At 37.5% G+C, this 15659-nt stretch overlaps 1 long non-coding RNA gene across 2 annotated transcripts in view; it reads right to left on the bottom strand.

Annotated features, from left to right (window-relative positions):
• Nucleotides 1–15659, bottom strand: part of LOC132496244 (uncharacterized) — an 84995-nt gene that overhangs the window by 62211 nt on the left and 7125 nt on the right. The window contains exons 2-3 of one of the 2 annotated variants that reach the window (XR_009533381.1): nucleotides 14882–14993; nucleotides 14147–14263 (exon numbers count right to left, since the gene is read on the bottom strand). This is a non-coding gene — a long non-coding RNA (uncharacterized LOC132496244). The remainder of the gene's footprint in view (nucleotides 1–14146; nucleotides 14264–14881; nucleotides 14994–15659) is intronic. The other variant, XR_009533382.1, reaches the window with a different exon arrangement.

The raw sequence follows: 15659 nt of genomic DNA, 5'->3' as shown, positions 1-15659 counted from the left end.
ACCTTTTCATATACTGAATTACCATATATACATCGTTGTATTAGTCTATTTTTATCTTTTACTATCTCACCATTACACTGTGTTATTAAAAAGATGTTCAATTTAATCTTTTCTTTCTTTTCAGAGAGCTTCCTCTTGAACAATTTTATTATCTGTCACAGAACAAAAAAAGTGATGTCTATGGAAATGATTCTTTGTAAGTTTGAGGTTTCTTTTCCTTACATGAGATCAAATAACATTTTCAAGTGGAAATAAGTTATATGCAAAATAAAAAAGCTCCAAAGTGGGAACTTATAGAAAAACAAGTGTTCCTTTTTTTTAATAGAGATAATTGATTATAGAAACCAAGACCAAAACAACAAAAATAAAACAAATAGACTAAAATCCACTAACAGTTTGTTGCATTGAAACAAAGAAAAAAGTAGGAAATATTGAATAGTAATGTTTGAAAAGATTCATACAGATCGTCTTGGCCCATTTCCCTGCCTTTGACCTAGTTATTCAATCTAATAAGAATCTGTTACGTTTCTTTCATATAAAAAGCCCCAGTGCCCTCAACAAAATTTTTAATCAGAATTTTATGAGAGAGGTTGTTATGACAATCTACAAATAACTCTTAATAAAATTACTCCCTAAGTCTCTTTTTTAGATAAAGAATACTTAATTTACCCTTTGCTTAGAGGAATTATTTTCTACTATATTGTTTTTTGCTCTTTGAAATAGTTTGTTGTATATATTACAAAGGCATGCTTTTAAATTTTCAGATAAAAATAAAACACCAACAGCACTGAAGTAAAAATGAAAACATTCGTTTTTACCTTTGTTAGAATTGTTAGGAATCTGTTTATAGGTAAGAAGTTAATATAGAGTTCAGCCACAAGAGGGAGCCAAAAAGACATGAAATTTGTGGTTGCTGGGCCTTGTTATATCCCTTTGGGATTAGTAAACTGAAAAGTATTAGATAGAGTGGCAGTAAAATCATGGATAGGCTCAGGTCAAGGAATTGCTGTCTCTGAGCATTTTTCATTTTCATTTTATCCTTTCAAACTTGGAATTTTTAAGAAAGTTTTCTTTTTTAATTTTTCTTATTTTTCCATTTTTTAAAATTATAGTTTGTTTACAATGTTGTATTAGTTTCAAGTGTACAGCAAAGTGATTCAGTTATACATATATATGTGTGTATATATGTATAATTTTATCCATGTTGAATCAAATCAATTTTAGGCATGTACTTGTCAATATCAGCTAAATTTGTCACATGAGAAAAAAATTAGCTGCTGATTTAATGTTTCATATATAATAGCCAATCTGGTAACTCTAGATCTCATAGATTCTTATAGTCATTGCTTCCCATTCCCCTACTCAACCAGAAATATAACTGGAAAACATGCTTTTTTTTTTTTTTTTTTAGTTCCAACAAACTTAGAGTCCAAATAAAGAAAGATATAAACCTTTTAAGGTTCACATGAATTGTCTGTTTATAATACATTATGGACTAATAAAATTACATGGCTTATGTACCACTTTCTAAATAGAGAAACATATAAAAAAAGCAAACAGTATATTCAATTTTACTGCCTTTACTATTAACTGATAAGTCAGTTCATTTTTCATAACTGAAATATTTCAGAAATATTTGCATAGGCTGAAACTAATTGCTGAAATCCAGTGAAAGCAGAGGACAATCCTTCTCTAGTGTGGACTTTGTCCCTGGGCTGCATTGTTATTTCTTGGCATGTAGGGCTCAGAGTAATTAGTAAGTACACAACCTTTGAATGAAGTGATTCAGAAAAGGCATGCCTCTGGGATAGGGAGGGTGGGAGGGAGGGAGATGCAAGAGGGAAGAGATATGGGAACATATGTATATGTATAACCAATTCACTTTGTTATAAAGCAGAAACTAACACACCACTGTAAAGCAATTATACTCCAATAAAGATGTAAAAAAAAAAAAAAAAAAAGAAGAGAAAAGGCATGCCTCTGGGAACTTGTTCAGTTTTCTTCTAGCCTCTCTGCAACTGGGCAACATTTACTATCATGAGAGATGAGCAATCCTGGGCAAAGGGACAAAGCACACACTGTACTTATATATTTTCTCCAACCAGGCCACATTCAGATCACTTTAGGTCATGTAATTGTACCCCATGCATGGTGTCAGGCTACCTCAGAACACTTTGGTGCTCTACCTATGAGAGTGAACGTCAGTAAGAACCAGAGCTCTATTATCATTAGAAGAAGTTAGAAATGCAAAATCATTATCTTAAAGACACTGCAGTTTGCAAATGGGATACATCTTTATTCTTAAGCAAGTTTCTAACAGGAATGTAAGCTTTAAAAAGTCCTTAATATAAATTAGGGTTTGTTTCCTGTTTTTATTCTAGGATGCCCACACCATCTAATTCAACACTAGGGTAAGTAGACAACTATATTTTCCTTCTCTGTTATAATCAAGAAAAAAATATTGGCCATCTGTATATCTCAGACAGTGTGAGGACAAGTGAGACTTTTCACAGAAGTTTTTTTTTTTTTTTACATCTTTATTGGAGTATAATTGCTTTACAATGGTGTGCTAGTTTCTGCTTTATAACAAAGTGAATCAGTTATACATATGTTCCCATATCTCTTCCCTCTTGCGTCTCCCTCCCTCCCACCTTTTTTTTTTTTTTTTAAACAAGCAGGAGAAGAGGCTGGTACAAGTCCAAAGTAACAGTATTACTGATTTCCCCCAATTATATTCCCTGCTAACCTTTTTTTAAATAAACTTTTAAATTTAGTACTATTTTCAATTTACAAAATTACTGGGAAAATAGTACAGAGTTCCTATTTACCTCATATCCAGTTTCACCTATTATTAACATCTTACATTAGTATGGTACCTTTGTCACATTAATGAGCCAATACTCATGCACTAGTATTATTCGGATTTCCTCAGGTTTTCCCTAATATCCTTTTTCTGTTCTGGGATCCCATCCAGGACACCACATTACATTTAGTAGTCATGTCTCCTTAGGCACCTTTTGGCTGTGACAGTTTATCAGACTTTCCTTTCCTTTTTTTTTTTTTTTTTTTTTAATGACCTCAATAGTCTGAGGATTATCTGTCAAATATTTTGTAGAATGTCCCCCAATTAGGATTTGTCTGGTGTTTTTCTCATGATTAGACTGGAGTAGTGTGTTTTGGGGATGAAGACCACAGAGGTCAACTACCATTTTCATCACATCCTATCAAAAGTATACATGCTATCAACATAACATCACTGCTGACACTAACCTTGATTACCTAGCTGAGGTAGTGTTTACCAGTTTCCCCCAGTGTGCAGTTAACCTTTTTTTCTCCTTTTTCCATCTTGTACTCTTTAGAAGAAAGTCACTGTGTGCAGCCCACACTTAAAAGTCTGGAATTATACTCCACCTTCTTGAGGGCAGAGTACCAACATAAATTATTTGGTATTTTGTAAGGGAAAAGTGTGTGTTCTCCCTCATTTATTTATTTAATCACTTATTTATATCAGTATGGACTCATGGATTTTATTTCGTACTTTGATACTTTAGTAGTAGTCCTGTACTACTTTGTTAATTTTGTCACTCAAATTGGCCATTGAGAGCTCTTTCAGTTGGCTCCTATATCCACACCCCTATCATTGTGGGGTTTTGTGTATAAGGGATTTTTTTGGGTTTTTTCCTTGTTTGTTTTTTTTTTTTTTTTTGCGGTATGTGGGCCTCTCACTGTTGTGGCCTCTCCCGTTGCGGAGCACAGGCTCCGGATGCGCATGCCCAGCGGCCATGGCTCACGGGCCCAGCCGGGCCGCTCCGCGGCATATGGGATCCTCCCAGACCGGGGCACGAACCCGTATCCCCTGCATCGGCAGGCGGACTCTTAACCACTGCGCCACCAGGGAGGCCCCCCTTGTTTGTTTTTGAGTACTTCATCACTTATCACTGTGGGGTTTCTTTCTTTCTTTCTTTCTTTTTTCCTTTTAGCACTTCCTTACTTTCTGGCACTACAAGATACTGCAGGCTCATCTTATGTATGTCCTGCCCCAGCCCTAGAACCAGCCATTTCTCCAAGGAGCGCAGCTCCTTCCACTGGACAATGGTATGAGAATCCATGATCTGAGTACTAGGTGTGCCTGATACTACTGGAGTCCCTGTCAATCTTAACCGGAAATACTAAGCTGGCATTTAAAAACTGTGTTTCAGTTAAAGCAAAGATCTGCTCAAAAGGCTATTAAAATTACAGTCTAGGTTGTTCGGGGTTTTCTTTTTTAAAAATCAACTATGTGAAGACCTTTGTTTTGGACTTTTCAAATTCTCTTTGTAGCGACATGAAAAGTAAAGCCCTTTTTGTTTCTTTGTTTTTTTTTTTTCTCGGATCACCTTTCTGCTTGTAGCCTGATAAGTTCCAAAGTCTCTTCCTTTGACCTCAACTCCTCAAACATCCCCTTGGAAGAGCTGTGTAAGATTTTGATTAAAATCTTGGTAGACCTGCTCAACAGGGAAGATTGAGTTCAGAGACAGCCCATGCCTCTAACTGAATGATTCAAAGAGAAACTGAATTCCTTTTAAATGTGTATGTAGTTAGGTGAGTGTTTGATATTCTGCCTTTTCCTTATTATTTCTTCTCTATTTAGGGACTCAAAATGAAAAGTAATATTTATAAATCATTTAATATAACAGGAATATAATATAATTATTCTCTACACAGTCTTAATTTAAAGGAATAAATATACATTCTGGTCATTGTACTCAAAACTTGAATGGGTTACAACTTGAAAATTTAGTTGAAGGTATAATTTGCAATTTTTTTAACAAACAAAAATAACCTTTGCAACATATACAGGATATTAAATTAAATTTCATAATGTAATAGACACACAGAGTCCATAGCTTTCAGGTCTTAAAAGTAAAAAACATTTTCCTAAATCATTACCAGCTATAACTTAATGCTATTTGCTAGGAAATATACATTTCTAGAATCTGAGGGGAAGAAAATTTTGGCCTCAATCCCAAGTGATAAGAATTAATTGGGGCCTCTCCCTACCTTCCTAACTCCCACCTTTACCCCTTCTACACAAAGCGAAAATCCAGGACACAGACAAAACCAGAAGATCCCAAGAACTACCGATATACATTTTGCAGATTTACTTCCTATCAAGGGGACCAATCCCCAGAAAGAAATAGCTTATCGAATCCTCATGGTTCTTTTTTTGGTGATTTAACAAGCTCTTGGCCTTTAGAACTTATTTTCTAAATTAACAAGTTAATCTCTACTTTTTGGTGTCTCTGTAACAAAAACAAGATATAATGAAAACAAATGTAATGGCTTTTGTTCAGGAAGTTCTTACCAACATCAAACTAGTAAAACATGGGGTCACCTTGCCCTGCACTCTGGCCTGGGGCTAAATGCATATCAGCAGGTTATTCTCTGTAGATAAAGCAGTTAGCACAGGGCCTGGCACATAAGTGCTTTATTAGCATCATAGTTACTGTTGTAGTTAACAACATTTAAAGGCAATGTCCTCTGAGTATAATTCCTGCCCATGCAGCATTTACAATGTCTGAGGACCTTCCCAGATTACCTACTGAGATATTTTCTAGGGACAGTGGGCAGACATGACCGTTTTGGGAAGTACTCATACCACATTTCCTTAAACCGCATCAAGTCCATGGGAAAAGGTATCAGAAGTTCAAATTTTAATCCCACGGATTCCACATAACTACTGATTCTTACACCTTAGCTCAACCTGGCACATACTGGGAAGAACCCAAGAGAATCAAAATGAATTTTCTGCCCCGAAAAAGTTAATTAGCACTAAGACAATCTTCGCATTCGATTTACTCCATTAGCCATTCTTTCTAGTGTGTTTTATGACTCAGTGTCTCCTGGCTATTGGACAATATTGGAAGCCCAGCCTTTCTCATTCATTCCTCACTGTCCCTAGGGTTTCCTTCTTCCCTGCTTCCTGACTGCTCTACCTGAAGGTGAATGAGGCAAGCCTCCAAGGCTTTGCATGTGCAAGACCTCCCTTAGAACGTGGGTTTTACTAGACCACAGGAAACTCCATCCTTTCCTGATTCAAGTAGACTGGACACTCTCCATAAGCACAGACATGTTTGTTCCTGCTTTATTCACACAAACAGTTTGCTCAAACTATAAAAATGCTCACTTATTTTCAAACAGATTGTTAAGAGGAAATAATTTCCTCTCACAAAGGGGGGTTAGTTCACCATAGAATCCATTGAATTGGATACTGGTAATATTTCTTTAGAACAAATGAAAATCATTGTGTAGCAAATAAAATGAAGTACAGCCAGTATTGCTTCAATGAAAGAGCAGTCACTACACCAGTGTTTTCATGACTCCCAGGGACATCAGTCATTTGGAATTCAGGAATGCCCTGATTCTGTGTTCTCCTGTCATCACAGAGGTGACAACCTTATATTCAATACCTTGTACCAAGCTGTCTAGTAGTTGATGTGGCACTTTTTAAGCAAAGTAAATAAACTGGAAAAGTGTTTAGTGACTAGCGGTAAAATAATGCTATACCCAATTCAAAAATGTGTTCAAGTGACAAGAGCAAGAAAACCGAATCACTTTACACAAAAACAAAAAGAGCTGACTGGCCTCAGAAATGACTTTTGCTTAAGAGTCCAGGCTTTTTCTCTTACAAATCAATCTTAACTTCTTGTGGCGTCTGTAAGAGACCAGGAACTTCCTAAGAATCTTGAACTGAGAGGTATTTCAGAGAGCCCACCAAGATGCCAAGGTTGCTAAATTCAGTACAGATTTGCATCAGCGTCATGAGAACACATGGCCAAACCAATCAAAAATGACTGGGATTGAAAAATATCATATGATGGAAAAGCAATGAGACATTTAAAAATGTTTCTTATAGAAATTATTCTCATTATTTCATAGTCACACCATCCATAGTGACTTGCAGAAGCTATTATATAAACTCTGCCAATACGTAGATGGGTAATAGTGAAAGAATAATTTCTGTAACAAGACACTAACATGAACATTTACGGCATAACCTGTACATTTATTTTGGCCTGGTAAATACAGACATTACACAGCTTTCCCATAGCTTCTGTGGGTTCTCACTGTGAGCACTAGGAATGCAGTTCATCTTTGAAACCCTTTCTCTAGTTCTTCTCCTTTAAGAGCCCAGAGCACCTGTACTCCTGGTGTGTGTTTCCTGTTCACTGCTTGCATGTGCTCTGTTGGAAGTCTGAATTCTCTCTGGTTGTATTTGCTGGGGGAAAAAACAAAAAAACAAAAAAAGAAAAACAGAAATTTACTGTCTCACAGTTCTGGAGACTAGAAATTCAAGATGAAGGTTTCAGCCAAGTTGGTTCGTTCTGAGAGCTGTGAGACACCCCGTTTCATGCCTCTCCCCTGACTTCTAGCAGTTTGCTGGTAATCTTGGGTGTTCCTTGGCTCACAGATGCATCACCCTGATCTACCTTCATCTTCACATGGCATCCTCCCTGTGTGCATGTCTGTGTCCAAATTTCTCTTTCTTATAAGGATACCAGTCATATTGGATTAGGGGTTCCCCTTATTCCAGTAGGACCTCATCCTAACTAATTACATCTGCAGTCACCCTCTTTCCACATAAGGTCACATTTTGAGGTACTGTATGTTACAACTTCAACATACACATTTTTTTAGTGGAGGGACATAATTCACCCACTAACACTGGTCTTGGATTTTTTACTTTATTTTCTAATTATATGTAACATTTCTCTATTCCATGGACTTCCTAACTTTGATTCTCTTCTAATTTAGACAGCTCTCACAGTTTTTTTCTTAAACCTCTCCTAGTTCTTTTTAAGAACTCTGCTAGTTCTTCAAATGATAGGAAAATTGTATCCCCATGGCCTTTTAAAATTGTTGGGGTTTTTTTCCTTTCAGTATATGAGCTATTTTTGGCTTTTTGATTTCTAAACAGTACTTACTGTGTACACTGTGTACATAAACAGGTGGCATATTTTGTGGATTGAGTGCTTAAAGAAGCAGATGATCTGGTTGAAAGGTCAGTCCAAGATGGTAAAGGATCATTTTGCACATTAAAATTGAATGCCTAAAAGGATTCCATAAAATAAAGTACTGGGATCCTCTAAAAACAAGGGGCGGGAATGGAAAGCAAAGAGAAATTCTTCCTGTAATGTTCCAAAAACTACAAAATTCATACATCTTCCACTTCATATTTTTATATCAGTTGCAAAAGTTATGCACTGATAAAGAATTCAGTATGATTTATTTTAAAAATAAAACTTATTTTTTATTTATCTAGAAAAATTAAGAAAATTTCATATGTTTTATGGTATATATTCCACCAGAATGCTAATTCCACGAGTACAAGGACTTTGACTCACTGTCATATCCCAGGGATTAGAACAGTACCTGCCACAAAGAAAGGGTCCCAATAAATATTTGATGATTAAGTTGTTTCAGTTGTACTTCTTTGTATTCTGTTTTGTTTTGTTGGCTCAACTACATCTCAGAGAAGTCTGCTGCCCGTACCCGCCTGAACACCTCTACCACACACACAGCTCCAGCGGAGCCACGTTCCTGATGTCTCCATCACCTGAGGGTCTCTACACTGGCGTTAAAGCCCAAAGCCAACAGCCACTTCCCCCCACTGTGCCAGCAAGGCCTTACGATGCAGCAGTTTTGAAGACAAGAGGTAAAATGTGATTTGAAATCAGAACAGCATTAATTCTTTTTATATTTGGAGTTTATTCAATAATAAAATTAAAGAAAGGACACCGTCACAGACCAATGAAATCAGATTCTCTGCAGATGCCCTTTCTTCTTTAGACAGAGCTTCCAATGATAGAACCAGAAACCAAACATTGTAGAATTAGTTGTTTTTATTCTACTTGTATTTTCAATTTTTATTTCCTTACCATTCTATGGTTTAGCTTTTAAAAATTCCATCCTAGCTCAATTGATCAGCACAAAGGTCAATGTTTGGTTCAGAGCATCAGAGTCTAGACATGGGTGTAGCTGTTGTGATAAAACTGAAAAGATCATCATTGAAATAAGACTCAGGAAGTAATGAGAACAATTTGAAACTCATTCATTCACTTTTATGCTCATACCTCCTTTTGAAAATACAAAACAAACTCTATTTGTAAAGCAGTTATGTCTACAGAATGAAATTTTTTATTTGAATTTCAGTGACTTAACCTTCGTCAGAAATCCATAAAAGATATCATATGGTGTCATTTCAGGCAGGGAAGGAGAAGTGGGAGGCACACAATTTTGGCTAAGCTGAGCCAAAGGAGTACCTCAGAGACCTTTATATCTCTAGTAAAATTTCACTGGAGGTAGAGGATGTCCAGGGACATTTCAAAGTATATTTTGTATATACTATATACTATAGTGCCTTAATAAAATAAATTTATGAACACTGTCCCTATATGTAAATGTTTGTACAAAATAACATTAGGTACAAAGACAAAACCTAGTTAATTGAGGACAGACCGCTCTACAAACTACATTACCTTAATAAAGTAAATGTGTGCACCCTATTCCTTTATGCAAATATGTGGACAAAATAAGTTAGTAGAAAAGATGAAACCCCAAATGCTCTGCATGCACGCATTCTAAGTTGGATGTTTCTTTTCCTTTAACCTTCTGATATAGAAACATAACCATTTCTTTTATGAAGAAAAAATGATTTCATTGTGAAGACGTAGCAATGGCTCTTTAATTAGTCACTGATGAACTCTGTGGCAAGAAAGGATGGTGTCTTAGTCTGTTTGGGCTGCTATGATGAAATACCATAAACCAGGTGGCTTATAAACAACAAACATTATTCTCACAGTTCTGGAGGTGGGGAAGTCCAGGTCATAGCACTGACAGATTTGGTGTCTGGTGAGGGCCTACTTCCTCACTGACAGGTGTATTCTCACCACAACCTCACGTGGTAGAAGGGGCAAGGGATCTCTCTGGGCCTCTTTTATAATGCCACTAATCCCATTCATGAGGGCTCTGCCTCCAGGAACTAATCACCTCCCAAAGACCCCTACCTCCTAATAATAATCTTGGGGGTTAGGATTTCAATATATAAATTAGGTGGGACACAAACATTCAGACCATAGCAGATGGCTTGATATCAATTATTCTAAAGCCAAATATCACGATTTTTTTTTTTTAATTTTTGGCCACACCACGCAGCATGCGGGATCTTAGTTCCCTGACCAGGGATGGAACCCGTGCCACCTGCAGTGGAAGCGCGGAGTCTTAACCACTGGATTGCCAGGGAAGTCTCTAAATATCATGATTTTTAGAAAGTGTCCACCAAGGGTTTAGTTAACCCCTAAATGTGAGTCAACTCATTTACTATGCCAAGAGGTACATTTTAGACACAGTTTACCATGGAAAGTTCATGAGGAATTTCTATGAGTGTTTTGTTGAGATTTTTTCTAAATTTTTGGTTTTGTTTCATGACCAACATGTCGTTTGGTTACACCCTCTTTACAACTATTCTCGGCTAAAATTATGGAATTTTTTCCAAATTTTATTCTATAGCACTAGTTATATTAGGTATTGTAGAAAGCAAAAAGTTACATGATAAAATAACATTGGGGAAAACTGGGGGCAAGAAAGCCAACCACATGACTTAATCACAGGATTCTCCATAGCCTTTAACATGTAAACATATTTGCGAATGTCTAAAGTGAGGGGGATAGAGTGCACATTTCTCAAACTAATCTGATCCTTTTATCACAGAGCATATCATCAGACTAGACTCCCAAAGAAAAAACTTTGGAAGATGCAACTCTGCAGTATAGGAATTTGGAATTTTAACTGAACATTTTTCCCTGGGTTGCACTGGGGCACAGGGTTGCAGAACTGCATTCTGACTATGGGTATTCACTCCATCCGCCTCTATGCAGAAGTGATGCAACCCTCTCTTCAGACATCTGTCTTAGACATCCTCCTCAACTCTCATAAGAGGATGTCAGCTCTCCTCCTAACTCTGCTGGTTGTTAAAGCTAATGGATCTGGCCTCATTTGGTGGCAGAGAATATCTACACTCCAAGTCTTGCTCATCACAAACTCAATTTTGAAAAATCTTTATGGAGGCTTCCGGATTAAGATAGATTGACTCCATGCGTCTAATTTCACTCACTCTAAAGAGCACATTAAAACTACAGGAAAGTCTTTTAGCTTTGTTTTTTGTTTGTTTGTTTTTTGTTTTTACTGTATTTTGGTTTTGTTTTATCCAAAGCATAAACTAGCCAGGTCAGTTGGGGGGGCAGAGCTGGGACACTAGGAACATTTTAGAAAAGAGATGATGAAAGACAGATCCTTGCTGGCTAAAGCCACCAGAACCCTATACCGGCAGTGGGCAAAACAGCCCAGTTTATACAGCAGAATCCTCAAAAGGCTCTGGAACTCAGTCCCAGGAGTGACCGTGTCTGGGAGTAAAGGCAGGGCGTAGGGCGGGGATGGAGGGTTGCTAAATTAAGGAAGATTGGGTGAAAGCTAAAACACAATTGATTCTTAGAATCTCTCCCTGCCCCACCCCACCCCATTCCCCAGTGCTAGACAACTGCCCACCCTGATAGAAGTCTGGAGGGATTATTTTCCAAAGAAAGGTAAAAAAGAGTATTCCTGGTGTGGAGAACACCAGGCATAGCTGAGGACTGGATACTGTTCTGAAAACAGGGGAGTAAGTATTTGTATCAGTCAGGATCCCAGCAGGAAACAGACCCTCAAAGGATTTCACTGAGGGGAGTTTAGCGAAAGGACTCTTTACAAGATGTGGGCAGAGTTAAGGGAGCCTCCAATGAGGTTCCCAGGAACTAGCGATTGCAAGACCACTCCCATCCCTTCAGGAAAAGGGGAAGGGCCCACTGTTACAGTGCCTCCCACTAGCCAAATCCAACCAGAAGTCAGAGAGCAAGGGGACCCAGGTGATGCAGTCCTTAGATAACAATGTCCTAAGGCAAAGAAGGGGGAAATGGATCTATAGAGGCAAAAAGAGGACAACCAGCACAGTGACTCCTGAGAGCTGAGAGGTGCAGCTCCCTTCCCCGCTAGGCTACCAGAAAACTGACAGACATCAACTCTCCAGGAGAAAGAGTTCCCAGCTAAGGTTGAACAAGGCAATGCTCTCTCCCTTCTTGTCTCAGCTCTCATATTGTAAACATGTGTCCTTTTTGCAGTCTATTTCATGCCACGTTTTTCACATTTTGTGCCTTTTGTTGGTGATTTTGCTGTGTAAAATGGCCCAAGATAGTGCATGTGCACTGTTCCTAAGTGCAGGAAGTCTGTGATGTACCTTACTGAGAACATATGTCTGTGTTTCATTCAGGCTTGAGTTCTTAGACTTGACACAAAAAACATGATCGATAAAAGAAAAAACTGACAAATTGAACTTCATCAAAATTTAAAACTTTGGCTGGTGAAAGGATGAAAAGATATGCTATAGACTGGGAGAAAATATTTTGCAAGCCATATATATAACAAAGGACTAACATCTGCAATTTATAAAGAACTCTAAACATTCAACAGTAAAATAACAAACAATCCCATTAGAAAATGGGTAAAAGACATAAAGAAACATTTCACCAAAGAGGATACAAATGGCAAATAATCATAAGAGAAGACATTCAACATCATTCATTAACCATTAGAGAAATGCAAATTAAAACCACGATGAGATATCATGACACATCTATCAGAATGGCGAAAATAAATAGTGAAAACACCAAGGGCTGGTGAGGATATGGAGAAACTGAATCATTCAAACATTGCTAGCAAGTGCTGGAAAATAGTTTGCCAATTTCCTAAAAACTAAACATGCAACTTCCATATGATCCATAAATTGTACTGATGGACATTTATCCCAAAGAAATGAAGACTATGTTCACACCAAAACCTGTACATGAATATTCACAGTAGCTTTATTTGTAATAGTCCCAATTGGAAACAACCCAGATATCATTTAATGGATGAATGGATAAACAAATTGTGGTATATCAGTACAATGGAATATTTGGCCATAAAAAGGAATGAAGTTCTAATATATGCTACCACATGAAGGAACCTTAAAAACATTATACTAAGTGAAAGAAGCCACAAAAGACCACATACTACATGATTCCACTGATACAAAAATCCAGGATTTAGTAAGCTATAGAGACAGAAAATAGATTAATGGTTGCTTAGGGCTGGGGGATTGGGGTGATATGAATGGGGGGATAGAGGGGCAGAGGAGTAATAATTAAATATATGGGGTTTTCTCCTTGATGTGATAAAAATGTTCTGAAACTGACTGTTGTGGTGATTACTCATATCTCTGACTATATTAAAAATCACTGAATTATACAATTTAAATTGTATGGAATGTGAATTACAGCTCAATAAATTATAAGGTTAAAAAATAAATTTGTGAGGGCTTCCCTGGTGGCACAGTTGTTAAGAATCCACCTGCCAATGCAGGGGACACGGGTTCGACCCCTAGTCTGGGAAGATCCCACATGCCGCGGAGCAACTAAACCTGTGCGCCACAACTACCAAGCCTGCACTCTGGAGCCCGTGAGCCACAAATGCTGAGCCCCCGTGCCACAACTACTGAAGCCTGTGCACCTAGAGCCCGTGCTCCACAAGAGAAGCCACCACAATGAGAAGCCTGCGCACCGCAACAAAGAGTAGCCCCCACCCGACACAACTAGAGAAAGCCTGTGAGTATCAACAAAGACCCAATGCAGCCGTAAATAAATAAATAAATAAATAAATGCTTAAAAAAAAATAAAACTACAGAATTTAGGGAGTTCCCTGGTGGTCTAGTGGTTGGGATTTGGCGCTTTCACTGCCATGGCCCGGGTTCAATCCCTGGTCAGAGAACTGAGATCCTGCAAGCTGTGTGGCCTGGCCAAGATTTTTTTAAAAAAGCAAAACAAAACAAAACAACAACAACAAAAAACTACAGAATTAACTTCATTTAATATAACAACTGATCTAATTGGGTTTTACTCTACCATCTTACAATGTGGTGTTTTTTTTTCTGCCTGTTTAAGTTGTTTTTCTCTTTTTTCTTGTATTTTTTTAAAAAATTAAACACCATTTTGTTTTTCCCATTACTTTGAAAATATACTATTTTAATATGATATATTACCTTATTAGTTTCCCTCGAAAATAGGGAATTCCCTGGCAGTCCAGTGGTTAGGACTCATCACTCTCATTGCCAGGGGCCCGGCTTTGATCCCTGGTCAGGGAACAGAGATCCCACAAGCTGCATGGCCAAAAAAAAAAAGAAAGAAAGAAAGAAAATATACCCTCTTCCTGGATAATTCAAGGATCTTAGAATATTTCAATTTTATTTACTTTTCTATTGACTTATATACTATGGCTGTCATGTATATATTTCAACTACAAAGGACATTACTATTTGACCAGTGTTCATTTGGATTCAACCACATATTTACCTATTTTATTGCTCTTAAACACATGATTGACTGGAGACATATTAATACATTTTTAGAGAGTGACACAATTAACATCACCATGCAAAGTTGTTAGAGCTTAACATTTATCAAGGGTTCATTATACAACTTGTGATTGTCGTTATCATTCACATTTTGCTCCATTAGGTTTTTGTTCCAACCTTGTGTATATTATAAAAGTAAATTTTTCAAAAATGAAGCATCACAAAATTTTGAGTGAAGAATTTTTCAGTGAATTTTATGCAGATACCTTCTCTAATTGTCTCAGCAACATATATACTAATGTCTCAGAAGATGATAGTTCTTCAGAATATAGTTCTGATTCTGACAATGTGAATATTAGGCCAAGAAAAAGACAAAAAACCTTAGTGATTGGTTCTGATGTGGAAAGTGAAAATGAAACTCACGGTGCTGGAGATTGCTCCTTTGCTTCTACAGAAGAGTGGATTGAAGACAACATTTCATGAAAATTAGAAGACTTTACAGGTGTGTCAGGTGTAACTATTGAATGTAAATAACCTGCAAAGTGATAGTGAAATAACAGAATTAATTTTTAGCCAGCCAAAATAAAAATCACCGGTCATGGGCATTAGTTTCTGCAAAAATCCCCTGGTCAATAATGAGTTAATCTCGGGACTTCCCTGGTGGTGCAGTGGTTAAGAATCCACCTGCCAATACAGGGGACATGGGTTCGAGCCCTGGTCCAGGAAGATCCTACATGCCACGGAGCAACTAAGCCCGTGCATCACAACTACTGAGCCTGCGCTCTAGAGCCTGCAAGCCACAACTACTGAGCCCGCATGCCACAACTACTGAAGCCCACGCACTTAGAGCTTGTGCTCCAAAACAAGAGAAGCCACTGCAATGAGAAACCCGTGCACCACAACAAAGAGTAGCCCCCACTCCCTGCACTAGAGAAAGCCCACGCGCAGCAACGAAGACCCAATGCAGCCAATAAATAAATAAATAAATTTAAATAAATAAATAAATAAATAAATAAAATAAAATGCCAATACGATCACGTATTTTAAAAAAATGAGTTAATGTCTAACTTCGTCTCTGATCTCTCAATCTGGAATCATTCTCCTTTTGTCTAAAGAACACCTTTCAGAATTTCCTTCAGTGTGGGTATGCTGGTAGCAAGCTCAGTTTTTGTTTGAAATGTCTTTATTTTTCTTTCATTCT

The sequence above is a fragment of the Mesoplodon densirostris genome, chromosome 9 (genome assembly GCF_025265405.1).
Source record: "Mesoplodon densirostris isolate mMesDen1 chromosome 9, mMesDen1 primary haplotype, whole genome shotgun sequence".
Lineage (NCBI taxonomy): Eukaryota > Metazoa > Chordata > Mammalia > Artiodactyla > Ziphiidae > Mesoplodon > Mesoplodon densirostris.
Note: the sequence above shows the minus strand (reverse complement) of the source record. Positions and strands in the feature narration are given on the sequence as shown.